At 34.6% G+C, this 12,421-nt stretch overlaps 1 pseudogene; it reads left to right on the forward strand.

Annotated features, from left to right (window-relative positions):
* Positions 1-2,187: 2,187 nt before the first annotated feature.
* On the forward strand, positions 2,188-6,816 carry LOC132220135 (M-phase phosphoprotein 6-like; annotated as a pseudogene).
* Positions 6,817-12,421: the final 5,605 nt, after the last annotated feature.

Raw genomic sequence — 12,421 nt, forward strand, 5'->3', positions numbered from 1 at the left:
ATGCATTATTTTCTCCTTCATGCCATTTGAACTTCTTTACTCACCATTTTCATCCTGAGGGAACTCTTCATTATTTAAGATACACCTCAGAAGTCATTTCTTCAAATACTGTATTTTTAGATTTATGTTTGAAAACCTTCCTGCCACTACTACCACCTTTAGCCAAAGGCCTGACATGTAGTACTCCTCACTCAATAAAGAGAGAAAACAGGGGAAAATAAAAGAGGATGAACCACAAAGCATTCAAACTAATGACAATGTATAGGAATGGCCTGCATTTTTATAGAACTATCTCATTGTAGTAAGGTATTTGTGATTTAATTACTTTAGCTACTTTGTAACTAGCTTTCATTTATTCATTAATTAATCCAACAGATGCCAAATATTATGCTATAATAAAAATATAGCATTATTTCTTTCAAGCACTATTATTAGAAAAAAATTTGTATAATAAAATAGTTTACAGAGGGCTATGGTAGCAGAAAGGAGGGAGCATTTAGTTTTTGATAAGACTCCTTAAATGATTTTTGGTGTATCCTCACAAATATTCATAAATTTTATTAATGATCCTTATTAAAAATAAAAAATAAATTTTAAAAAATCTTATAATTTACAATGAAATTCCACATACATGTTTTTAACTGAAATCATTGGGGTTCTTTTGAACATACTATATAAAGTATTAAAATATTATATAAAATTTTTATATAATTTTTTAATTGATTTTAGAGAGGAAGTGAGAGAGAGAGAGAGAAACAGCAATATGAGAATCATTGATCGGCTGCCTCTTGCATGCCCCATACTGGGGATTGAGCCCACAACCTGGGCATGTGTCCTGACCAGGAGTCGAACCGAGTCCTTCTGGTTCATAGGTTGATGCTGAGCCATGTTGGCAGAGCTATATAATGTTTCTTTACCTCATCATTTATGAATATACTAAGCAAAATAACAAATCAACAAAATTAATTGTGTGCCCAAGCAGACATATAACTTACAAGCCCTTCATACCCTTACTTTCTGCTACACATAAAGCTTTCTCAGTTCCTTATGCAAAGAAGCTTATATTAGTCTATCAATGTCAGAGCCGTAGTTTAATTATTATAAGTACTTTACTATTAATCACTGTCCCTAGTAATTTGTTTTTCCATTAAAATAGTAATGCTCATTAATCATAATGCTAATATACAGGTTTTTTTTTTAATGAAATCTATATCTATCTTCATATAAAATCTATTTTTCTTATATTACCCACAATTATACTAAGGAAACTCTGAGACAAACTTGAAACAACTTAGTTTTTTTAAAATTTTGTTTCAATATTAATAATGTCCTTGGGTGTATCCATCATCATAATGGATTTTGTCATAACATGATTAAGTGAAGAAGTAATTTTCACTCCTGTAAAATGGCTTTGGTTATGAAGGTATCATACTTGCATTTGGTTCCTTTAACCAGGGTTTTGCTTTTAGAGAGCACACTAATTTTCACAATGCTAAAAGGTGGACAAGGTTGTCATGAAGTACCATTAAAATATTAAATATTTGCCCAGTTGGTGTGGCTCAGTGGTTGAACGTCAACCTGTGAACCAGGAGATCACAGTTCGATTCCCTGTCAGGTCACATGCCTGGGTTGTGGGCTCAGTCCCCAGTAGGGGGCATGCAGGAGGCAGCTGATCAATGATTCCCCTCTCATCGATGTTTCTATTTCTCTCTCCCTTCCTCTCTGAAATCAATAAAAATATATTTTTAAAAAATATATGAAATGTTTACTATCCAGTTTCTATTGGTTATTTTAGGCACCTTTAGTATTTGCAAAATATTTCTATATATTGCTCCCTGAAAAGGTAAGATTTTTAAAAAATTCTCACCCAAGGATATGTTCATTTATTTTATTTTTGTATGTGTTGTTTTTGTTTTTTTTTAAAAGTTTATCTCTATTGTTGAGAGAATCACAGATGTCATCTCCCCCCCACTCATTGACCCCCTTCTCCCACTCCTTGTAGTACATTACACTGATATATGCATTTATATCCCAATGACGGTTCTTTAGTTTGAATTTATATATACGTGTGGGCGTAAACAGAGATTTGAATAACGATCAATTATTTTATTCATATACTGAGTACCCAGTAAAAGCTAGGAATTATTAGTGCTGAACAAAGCGCACATGGATAGAGCTTAGAGCATAATGGGCAAAGATGCTTTAAGGTATTACAAACAAAATCTTAACAAATGAGTACAAATGCAATTAAATACTCTGGGTGAAAAACTGTGTGAACAAAGAGGAGCTGTGTGATCAAAGAGGAGGGAATGCTTTTAGATGACCTGTTTGGCCATGACTTCCATAAGGCACTACTTCTACTGAGGCTTGGAAGGCCAGAAGAATGACAATAACTAGAAGAAAGGGACTCTAGGGTAGTGAACAAATAGCACTAGAAAGGCATTGGTTTGGAAAAAGTGTATTCAAAGAAACCTGAACTAAAAAAAAGTAACGTATTAGATTATCTTACATTTAAAAAATAGTAAAACTGGATATTTCATCCTTATTATGTATATTTTGCAGAAATCATTCTTTAAAGCAGATATTGACTCACTTAACAATTCCATACAACTGATACAAAGCAATATGAGTCACTGATCCACTACAACCCAGATTAGGGGAAAAGTCCAGAAAGTTATTCATGAATTCAAAGTCAAGGTTATTTATATATATATAAATAAATGCCTGGCTGGCGATCAGGGCTGATTAGGTTTCCCACCTCCCTGCCTCCCTACCTCCTCTTTCTCTCCCTCCCTCAGTGCCCTGCTGCTGCTGCTGGTCGCCCATCATGTTCTACTCCACCCCCTGGTGGTCAGCGCACGTCATAGCGAGCAATCAAATTCCTGGTCTCCCGCTCAAAATCCCGAGGGGACACTTTGCATATTAGCCTTTTATATATATAGATAGGCAATAAAAACACTCTTCCTATGAACTTCATTTAATCACTATTCATTGAGTTAATATGGTATTGTTTCAATTGTAGCAATGCTTTATACAAGTTCATATATCTCAGTGAAGACTTTGCTTTCTTTTCACATCCCCCAAAATAAAGTCTGACTTTGATAATTACTTCAAACACAGAGGATAGTCTAGTAGAGAGGAAAACGGTACTTAAAAATGCTGAGAGTTCACTCAAAAGCATATGTCATTCTTATGCTGTCTGCATTTATTATCTTGCCTGGAATATTATTTATTAAATTACAATATTTTAAAATGATGTTAAAAAAATTTCTACTTCTCTCAGTAGAACTTAGATTTTTAAAAACTTTATGTGTCATAATAATATTGAAAGCTTTTCATTTAAAATACAAAGTTGTAAACTATATAATAAATCTGTGAGCAAACTTATGATACAGAATTTGTTACAATAGTTACTGTAACTCCCAGCAGCCAGACCGACCCTCTGGTTGTCAGGTCTTTGCTCAGTGGGAAGGCTTCCCCAAGTCCTTATAATGAAGTACCTACAGTGCCTCTCAGGATCCATCATCCTTTCAGACCTTGTTTTCTACTCTGTTTTATGCTCACTGAACTCTGGGTAGGGTGGTCTCCTGGCTGTATTTGGATTCTAGCTGAACTCCCACCTTAGACCTTTACCCTGTTACCTCAGTCTGCAGGGCTCATCCCCCAAATATCCACATGGCTAACTCACTCAACCTCCATGTTAATCCTCAAATGACCGTCACAAAAGCATACCTTGAGCTGCATAGATACACTAGCAGCCTCCGTTGCAAAGTGACTGCACCCTGGCCACGCATAGTTTTCTTATTGTCCCTTATTTTCTTTTTTCCCATAATACTTTCTGATATATCTATCTATCTATCTATATATCTATATCTATCTATATCTATATCTATATCTATATCATCTATATCTATATCTATATCTATCTAATCTACATCTATATCTATATATATATATCGTTTATTGTCTCCACTGTGCTCTGAGAATTGAAATTTTATTTCCCTACTTTGATCCCCAATGTCTAGAAAAATTCCATGATCCTAAAAGATAATCAGTGACATATTTGTTACATCAATGAATTAATTTGGGACTGAATTTAGTGTTTCATTGGGAAATTTTTAAGTAATTTATAATTAATTGATGAAAACAAGCATTTGAGTTTAAGATATGCACATAAAATCACAGCTTATAGGAAATTCTCCAGGTTTTCTTAATGGAATAATACTTTGCTGATTTCTTTTGAAGTGTAGATATAAATATATCCAACTAGGTTTAATTCAAATGATTTGGTGTTTTCATAACCACACTATTCAAATTTATTTTATAAAATTACAATTTAAAAAAAACAACAGAGGAAAATTTGTTAATGAAATAAGTTAGAGCATAGCTATTGACTTAATAGACTAGTTTTTAAGCAATGTGATGAGAAAAGAGCTAACACTCTTTTCCAGGCTTATTGATTAGCTGGCCAGGCCTAGAAAGTTTTCCCTTGGTAAAAGGAGAAATAGAGGATGCCTTACAACCAGGGTCAGAGTAAAGAATCCTTTCCCACCAACACTGGAATTCCATGTGAAACTGCAGGGAGACATCCCTCTTTAACCAAAAACATTTCCACCACTAGGAAATTAGACTGCACCCATGCAATTCCAACCTAGAATAAATCTTTATCTTGCACTTTGCAACAGTGTTTTTAAAGTGCAAGATAATACCTGCATTAAAAATATATGATATGGTTAGGTAAAATGTAGGTTCCTCAGAGCCATAACAACAGAATTCTAATTAAAAGGTGTTGAAATTTAACTTGAATGCCAGGTAACCTTGAATTATATAAAGAAACATATCTTTAGAGCAGTGGTTCTCAACCTTCCTAATGCCGCAACCCTTTAATACAGTTCCGCATGTTGTGGTGATCCCCAATTTCATTGTTACAAATTGAACATAATGAAAGCATAGTGATTAATCACAAAAACAATATGTAATTATATATGTGTTTTCCGGTGGTCTTAGGCGACCCCTGTGAAAGGGTCGTTTGACCACCAAAGGGGTCGCGACCCACAGGTTGAGAACCACTGCTTTAGAGGATTAAAGATAGTTTGTCTCTGTATAGAGAGTGTCCCCAAAACATGTATACACACACTTTAAATAATTATAAAGGCAGTGTTTATTAAAAATATATTTCATTTTCAAAATTGAGCTATCAGCTTGTAAAGTGTATATACATGTTTTGGGGACACTCTGTATTTTCAAAGACTGGGTATTCATTGTATCTTCCAAAGAAATAGTAACCTCCCGAGGCACAGTTCATCAAGTGAAAATTGGCTTTAACCTTGAATCAGTTGTTTACTTTTGTCTCTATTCTCTTGAGTAAATAAGTGAGATCTTGTCTACAAAATTGAATTTAAAACATAGAGGACAAAAACCTGATACCTGTATGAAACTCTCTGGAGGCAACTGTGAAATAGTAGTATTCTCATTTTTTTTAACATTAGAGACAAAATTGTGTATTTCTCAGATACTTCAATAGAGAGTGAAAGGCTTTCATTTATTTATGGACAGTCTTTATCCAGGAAACTGAGAGACCTCGTTGTTTATGTTGATTGGCAAGAATGAATAATGATACAACAAGCTGTTTTGAAAGGGACTCAAGAAGCTTCAGTCTTTGACAGAATATAGGACACCAGGAACTCTGGGAATGTGGCACAAGTGAGTGTATTTATGTATGTATTAATACTTGAGTAATGGGATGCTTGATTCATTCATTTAATAAAATTTTAGTATGTAATTTACTCAAGGTTAAATTTTATTAGTATGTAGAAATGTAGAGGAATAATAAAGAGTGAAGTGATGGTGTATTTTTTTTTAAGAGAGAGAGAGAAGGGAGTAGGGGAGAAACATTGCGTTGAAAGAGACACATTGATCGGTTGCCTCCCATACTCACTCATACTGGGATTCCCAGGTATGTGTCCTTGACTGGGAATCAAACCCATGGCCCTTCTGTGCATGGGCCGACAATTTAAGAACTAAGCAACACTGGTCAGGGCTTATGTAGTGTATTTTTTTGAAGTTATTTTAATTGATATACTACCACATTTTGATTAACATACAAACTTAAGGGATGCAGTGAAAGCAGTACTAAGAGGATAGTTTATATTGGTAATGCTTACATTAAAAAAGAAAGCTCTCAATAAATAACCTAAACTTACTATGCCTCCAGGAACTGGAAAAGGAACAAACTAAACCTAAGGCAGCAGAATGAAGAAAATAATAAAAAATAGAGAATAGAAAAACAATAGATAACATCAACAAATTCAAGTGGCAGAGTATGGGGCTGTGCAGGAGCCAGTGTGGTGGCCCAAAGCCAGACTAAGTTTTCCAAGAATCTGCTGTGTGTGAAGCTTATGAAAAGGGAACTGGACTCAGAAACTAAGAAACTACTAGAAGAGGAAGAAGAAGAAATCATTAGCGAAGAGCACTGGAACTGGGATCTGCCAGAGCTAAAAGAAAAAGTTTCATAGAAGAGCAGAGTTCTTGTTATGTAAAGATCTTTATGGGAGAATGTCACTCAGAGGATTTAACCCTGAAGTTGCGACACTAATGCTTCTGATGAATGCTAAGAACAAAGCGGAGGAAGTTAAAGATGAAACAGTGGCGCCTGATGTGTCAGGTGAAGAAATGGCTATCAGGTATGAGAACTTGGAAGGGACCAGTGGAATAAAGTCTGCTGAGAAAGAAGACTGTGCCCATTATGAAGAAGATGAAAAAAGAGACATAAAACCAATTAAAGCAAAAATGATGTTCTTAAAGTCCCGAGATTAAAATATATGCACATGGCCAAAGGGAAGGAGGTGTGGGGTAGAGGTGGGCAAAGGGGGCAAAACGGGGACAACTGTAATAGTGTCAACAATAAATATCTTAACCAATGGACACAGACACTAGGGCGGTGAGGGCATGAGTGGGGGTGGGGGGTCAATGAGGGGATAAGGACACATATGTAATACCTTAATCAATAAAAAAATTTTTAAATGATAAAAAAATAAATGTCTTAAGATATGGCCCTGGGATGCCTTGTAAGAGTTAACATATTTTAAAACTCATTCTGATGGTTTCTCTATAATTATTAATATTGTAATGTTTATTTGTAAAGAAATGCATTTATGAAGAATGGATTTTAGCCCTTGATCTTCAAATGTACATAGGTTCATGGTTGCTTCCTAAAGATTTTTTGACCTCAGATTTTTTTAAAGACTATGTCTCTCTAGTCACTAACCTTGAATTGACTCATAAATTAATAAAGTGTTTAAATTTTACTTATGTTTACTTTTTTGTTTAAATTATTAATTATGCAAGCCAATTTATACATACATTTTAAAATTAAATATGAGAAGTTACTATATGTAAATTAGTCAAGAACTTATTATATATAAATTCATTAAGAACTTATATGTAAATTCGTTAAAAACAAACATGCCTCTCTGGCCTGAAGAATTTGCATGCTACTGAGTAATTGTCAGATTGTAAAATTATGTTTTCAGGTTTAAAGCCTTTAATTAATAAAAAAAATAATATGACAAATGTTCTATAATAAAAATCAACAAATTCGAGTTAATATTTTGAAAAGATAGACCAAAGATTCAAATATTTAAAATTAGAAATGGAAGTGAAATATTACAACGTCACAGAAATAAAAATTGTTATAAAAGACTACTATGAACAATTGTATACAAATTGGATAACCTGGAAGAAATGGATCAACTCCAAGAAACTTACACCCCACCAAATCTGTATCGTGTGAAAATAAAAGAAAAATATTTGAACAGACCTATAACTAGTGAAGGAACTGAACAGTAATTGGAAACCTCCTTAAAGAAAAAAACGCAGGATCTGATAGTTCCTCTGAGAATTCCACTGAACATTTAAGAAGAACTATAGTCAATTCTTTGCAAACTTCCAAAGAGCAAAGAGGTGGAGGCATTCCCAAATTTATTCTATGAAGTGCATTACTTTATACCAAAATCAAAGACACAACAAGAAAAGAAAACATAGAATAATATCCCTGATGAATACTGACACAAAATCCTAAATAAAATTCTGTCACCCTGAGTTCAATATAAATTTTAAAATGTATGCATCATGACCAGGTGGGATTTATACTTGAATGCAAAGATGGTTCAAAATATTAAAAAAAAAAAAAAAATCAGTCTAATATATCACATTAACAAAATAAAGGACAAAAAAAAATCACATTATCATTTCAACAGATGCAGGGAAAACTATTTACAATAGTCAACATCCTAGGACTCAAAGGAAACTATCTCAACATAATAAAAAAAAGCCATCCTATCTAATAAAAGGGTAATATACAAATTCACCATCACTCCATCACAAAGATGGCAGAGTCCTCTCAGCCCTGCCAGGGTCCCCCAGTCCCGGGGGGGGGGGGGGGGAGGTAGCCGCTGAGAGCAGGCAGCATGAGCAGCCTGGCGGAACGCTTGTTTCATCACCAAGCGTTCCGCACCCAGCCACGGATGGGCCTCTGGCCAAGCGGGCACAGAACACTTGCATCGTTGCCCCAGCAACAAAGCAAGCATTCCACGCCCAGCCGCAGATGCGCCTCTGGGCTATGGAGAGCCTCTGGGCAGCAGCCTCAGAGGCCAGGCCCCGCAGAGAGCTACTGGTGTATGGGTTCATGCGCAGGACTACTAGTGTATAATAAAACCCACAGCAAATGTCATACTCAATGGGGAAAGACTGCAAGCTTTTTTTTTTCTTTTCTTTTTTTTAAAAATGTATCTTATTGCCAAAACCGGTTTGGCTCAGTGGATAGAGCGTCGGCCTGCGGACTGAAGGGTCCCAGGTTCGATTCCGGTCAAGGGCATGTTCCTGGGTTGCGGGCACATCCCCAGTAGGAGATGTGCAGGAGGCAGCTGATCGATGTTTCTCTCTCATCGATGTTTCTGACTCTCTATCTCTCTCCCTTCCTCTCTGTAAAAAATCAATAAAATATATGTAAAAAAAAAAAATGTATCTTATTGATTTTTTACAGAGAGGAAGGGAGAGGGATAGAGAGCTAGAAACATCGATGAAAGAGAAACATCAATCTGCTGCCTCCTCACACCCCCCACTGGGGATGTGCCCATAACCAAGGGACATGCCCTTGACTGGAATCGAACCTGGGACCCTTCAGTCCACAGGCCGACACTCTATCCACTGAGCCAAACTGGTCAGGGCTGAAAGCTTTTCTTTAAGATCAGGACCAAGACAAAGACACCCATTCTTGTCACTACTATTCAACATGGTGCTACAAGTTCTAGCCATAGTAATCAGGCAAGAAAAAATAAAAAGTATACAAATTGGAAATGAAGATTTAAATTTCTCTGTCAATAAGGTAATATGACCATACATGTAAAACACTCTAAATTCTATGGAAAAGATTCTTAAAATTAATAAATGAATTCAGCGAAGTTGCAGGATATAGAATCAGTAATCAGTTTCATTATTAAACATTTAACAATGACCAATGCAAATAGAAAACAAAACAATAACAAAAAAAAACATTATTTACTTAACATCAAAAAAATACAATACTTAGGAATAAACTAAACCAAGGAGGTAAAAGACTTGTACACTGAAAATTTTATATATATATATATATATATATATATATATATATATATATATATATATATTAAAGAAGGTATAAATACATGGAAATATATCCTGTGCTCATAAGTTGGAAGAATAAATATTAAAATATTTATACCATCCAAAGCAATCCGTGTAATCAGTGCAATCCCTTCTTAAAATCACAATGACATATTTTGCAGAAATAGTAAAAACAACCTCAAAGGACCTTGTCTAACTAAACAATAAAGCAAGAAGAACAAAGTTGAAGGTGTCACACTCCCTTATTTAAAAATACACTATAAAGCAAAAGTAATTAAAATGATGTGATACTGGAATATAAAACCAGATTTATAGACCAATGAAAAAAAAATAGCTCACAAACCCTTTCATGCATGACCAATTTAATTTCAAAAAGGGTGAGAGGACTATACATTGCAGAAAATATAGTCTCTTCAATAAATGGTTCCAGATCTTCATATGGAAAATAATGACATTGGATCTTTACCTACCCCAATACAAAAATCAACTCAAATTGGGTTGATTTAAATGTAACAATGAATATATTAAACTCCATGAAAACATGGGGAAAACTTCACGTGGTTAGTCTTGGCAATAATTTCTCAGACATGACACCAGAGTAACAGAATTAAAATAGATAAAAATAACTACACCGAATTGAGATACTTCTGCACATCTAAATAAGCAATAAACAGAATAAAATTACCCACCTACAGCATGGGAAAAAATAATTGCAAACCGTATATTCATTAGAGTTAATATCCAGATTATATAAGGAACTCCCACAATTCAACAAAACAAATAAACTGATTTGAAAATGGGTAAATAACTCGATTAAGGTTTCTCCAAATATGATATTAAAATGGCCAACAAGCACAAATAAAAATGCTCAACAGCACAAATCATTGGGGGAATGCATATCAAAACTCCAAGAAGGTATCATATTATACCCACCAACATGGACACTATAAAAAATAGGAAATAGTAAGTGTTGGTGTAGATGCAGAAAGATTAGGACCCATATGGTCTCTTGGTGGAAATGTAAAGAGGTACAGAGAAAATAGTCTGAAGAGCTCTCAGAAAATTAAGAATAGAACTTTCATATGATCCAGCATTCTCACTGCTGGGTACTCAAAGCACAATGCCAACAAGATAATTGCATACCTGTATTTATCACAGTAGTATTCACAATATCCAAGAGGTTGAAGCAACCCGAATGTCCATCAACAAATAGTAGATAAAGAAAATGTAGTATACACATACAACAGAATAATATGCAGCCTTAAATAATGACGGAAATCCTATCATATGCTACAACATGGATGAACCAGGAGGATATTATTCTAAGGGAAGTAAGCCAGTCACAAAATAAAAACACTCTATGATTCCATTCATATTCTAAAACTTTTAGTATCAATTTTAGAAGATTTGCCTATTTTCAGTTTCTACTATATCTAGTAAATTTAGATTCCTGGGACCCAAACTAGAATTTATGTTAGACGCCCTTGCAAATAATTTCGAAAATTCATTTTGTACAGGCACCACCCTTGCTTGTGTACTCATAACACTTGGTTTCCTCTGTGCTTTCCCAAGAAAAAATATATTCATTTTACGTAGTCATAGTTTATACTTTTACTTGAAAGTTGGAACACTTAATATGCCTATTCTGAATTCTATTAAAATTCTATTAAAATGCTGGTTGGGAGGACAGGTCAACATGGCATTATATTTCAGGGAACGCATTAATTTTTTAAATGTAATATAAAATGTTAAGTGAACATATTTGTTCCCTCTGGGGAAAGAATATGATGCCTTCATTAGATTCTTAAACAGATTTGTGACATAAAGGGGGAAAGTACTTTACAAGCCATTAATACGTAAAACTTTTTTTCCAGAATAAATAATTTTCTTTTATCTAAACCATCCTATTGATAGACAATCAATTGCAATCAGGATTGGTTCTTTACAGTACTATTAATGACATAAACTGATAGTTCTGGTTGATATTTTGTATAACTTTACACCAAACGTACAGGTCCTCTACATTGATTCAAATTCATCCAAATAGAATGTTACTGTGACATTCAACCTCTTTATTCCAGTCATTTTAATACTTTGCTTTTCTCAAATCGCAATATTCGCATTCTCCTTTGCAAAAATATGCACATTAACAAAGAACTGAAGGGAATTAAGGAACGTTGCAAAGACAACTGAAAGTCCATTTGAGGAAGAGAAAGAAAAGAGTTGAAAAAAGAATTGCTTGAACATGCTCTATGTTCTCTAGGTAGAGGAGAGAAAGGAGATGTCAGATCTGGGTCTTTCTCTGCACTGCGGCTCTTGCTCTTATAGCGATGTGCAAAATATTTGCCCCTAAAATAGGAAGTTTGTGTGAATGACGCTGACAGCACTAAACACACAAGTGGCTTTTTAACCTACAGTGAGTGTTCAAATAAAAAGCAGATGGCCACTTCTTGGAAACCAAGCATATTCCTCCGGAGATGGAGTAGTGTGTTACAAACATTTTAACATTGCACTGGAGCAGATAATTAGGATAATTACAACTCTTCAAAGACACAGGCACTAGGTCTAAGCCAACTTCCTTTACTTCAAATTGTACAAATTATGGGAACTTTGGCAAAGTAATTATTTTATAAGATGCAATAATATTGACAATAGTGGCATGTGAGCTTGAGTAGATTGTCTACTTCCGTATTATGTTCAAATATCAATTATATGATTAAGGAAGTAACATCGGGTGGCTTCTACTTCACATGAAAAC

This window comes from Myotis daubentonii, chromosome 17, assembly GCF_963259705.1.
Source record: "Myotis daubentonii chromosome 17, mMyoDau2.1, whole genome shotgun sequence".
In the NCBI taxonomy this organism is placed as follows: Eukaryota; Metazoa; Chordata; class Mammalia; order Chiroptera; family Vespertilionidae; genus Myotis; species Myotis daubentonii.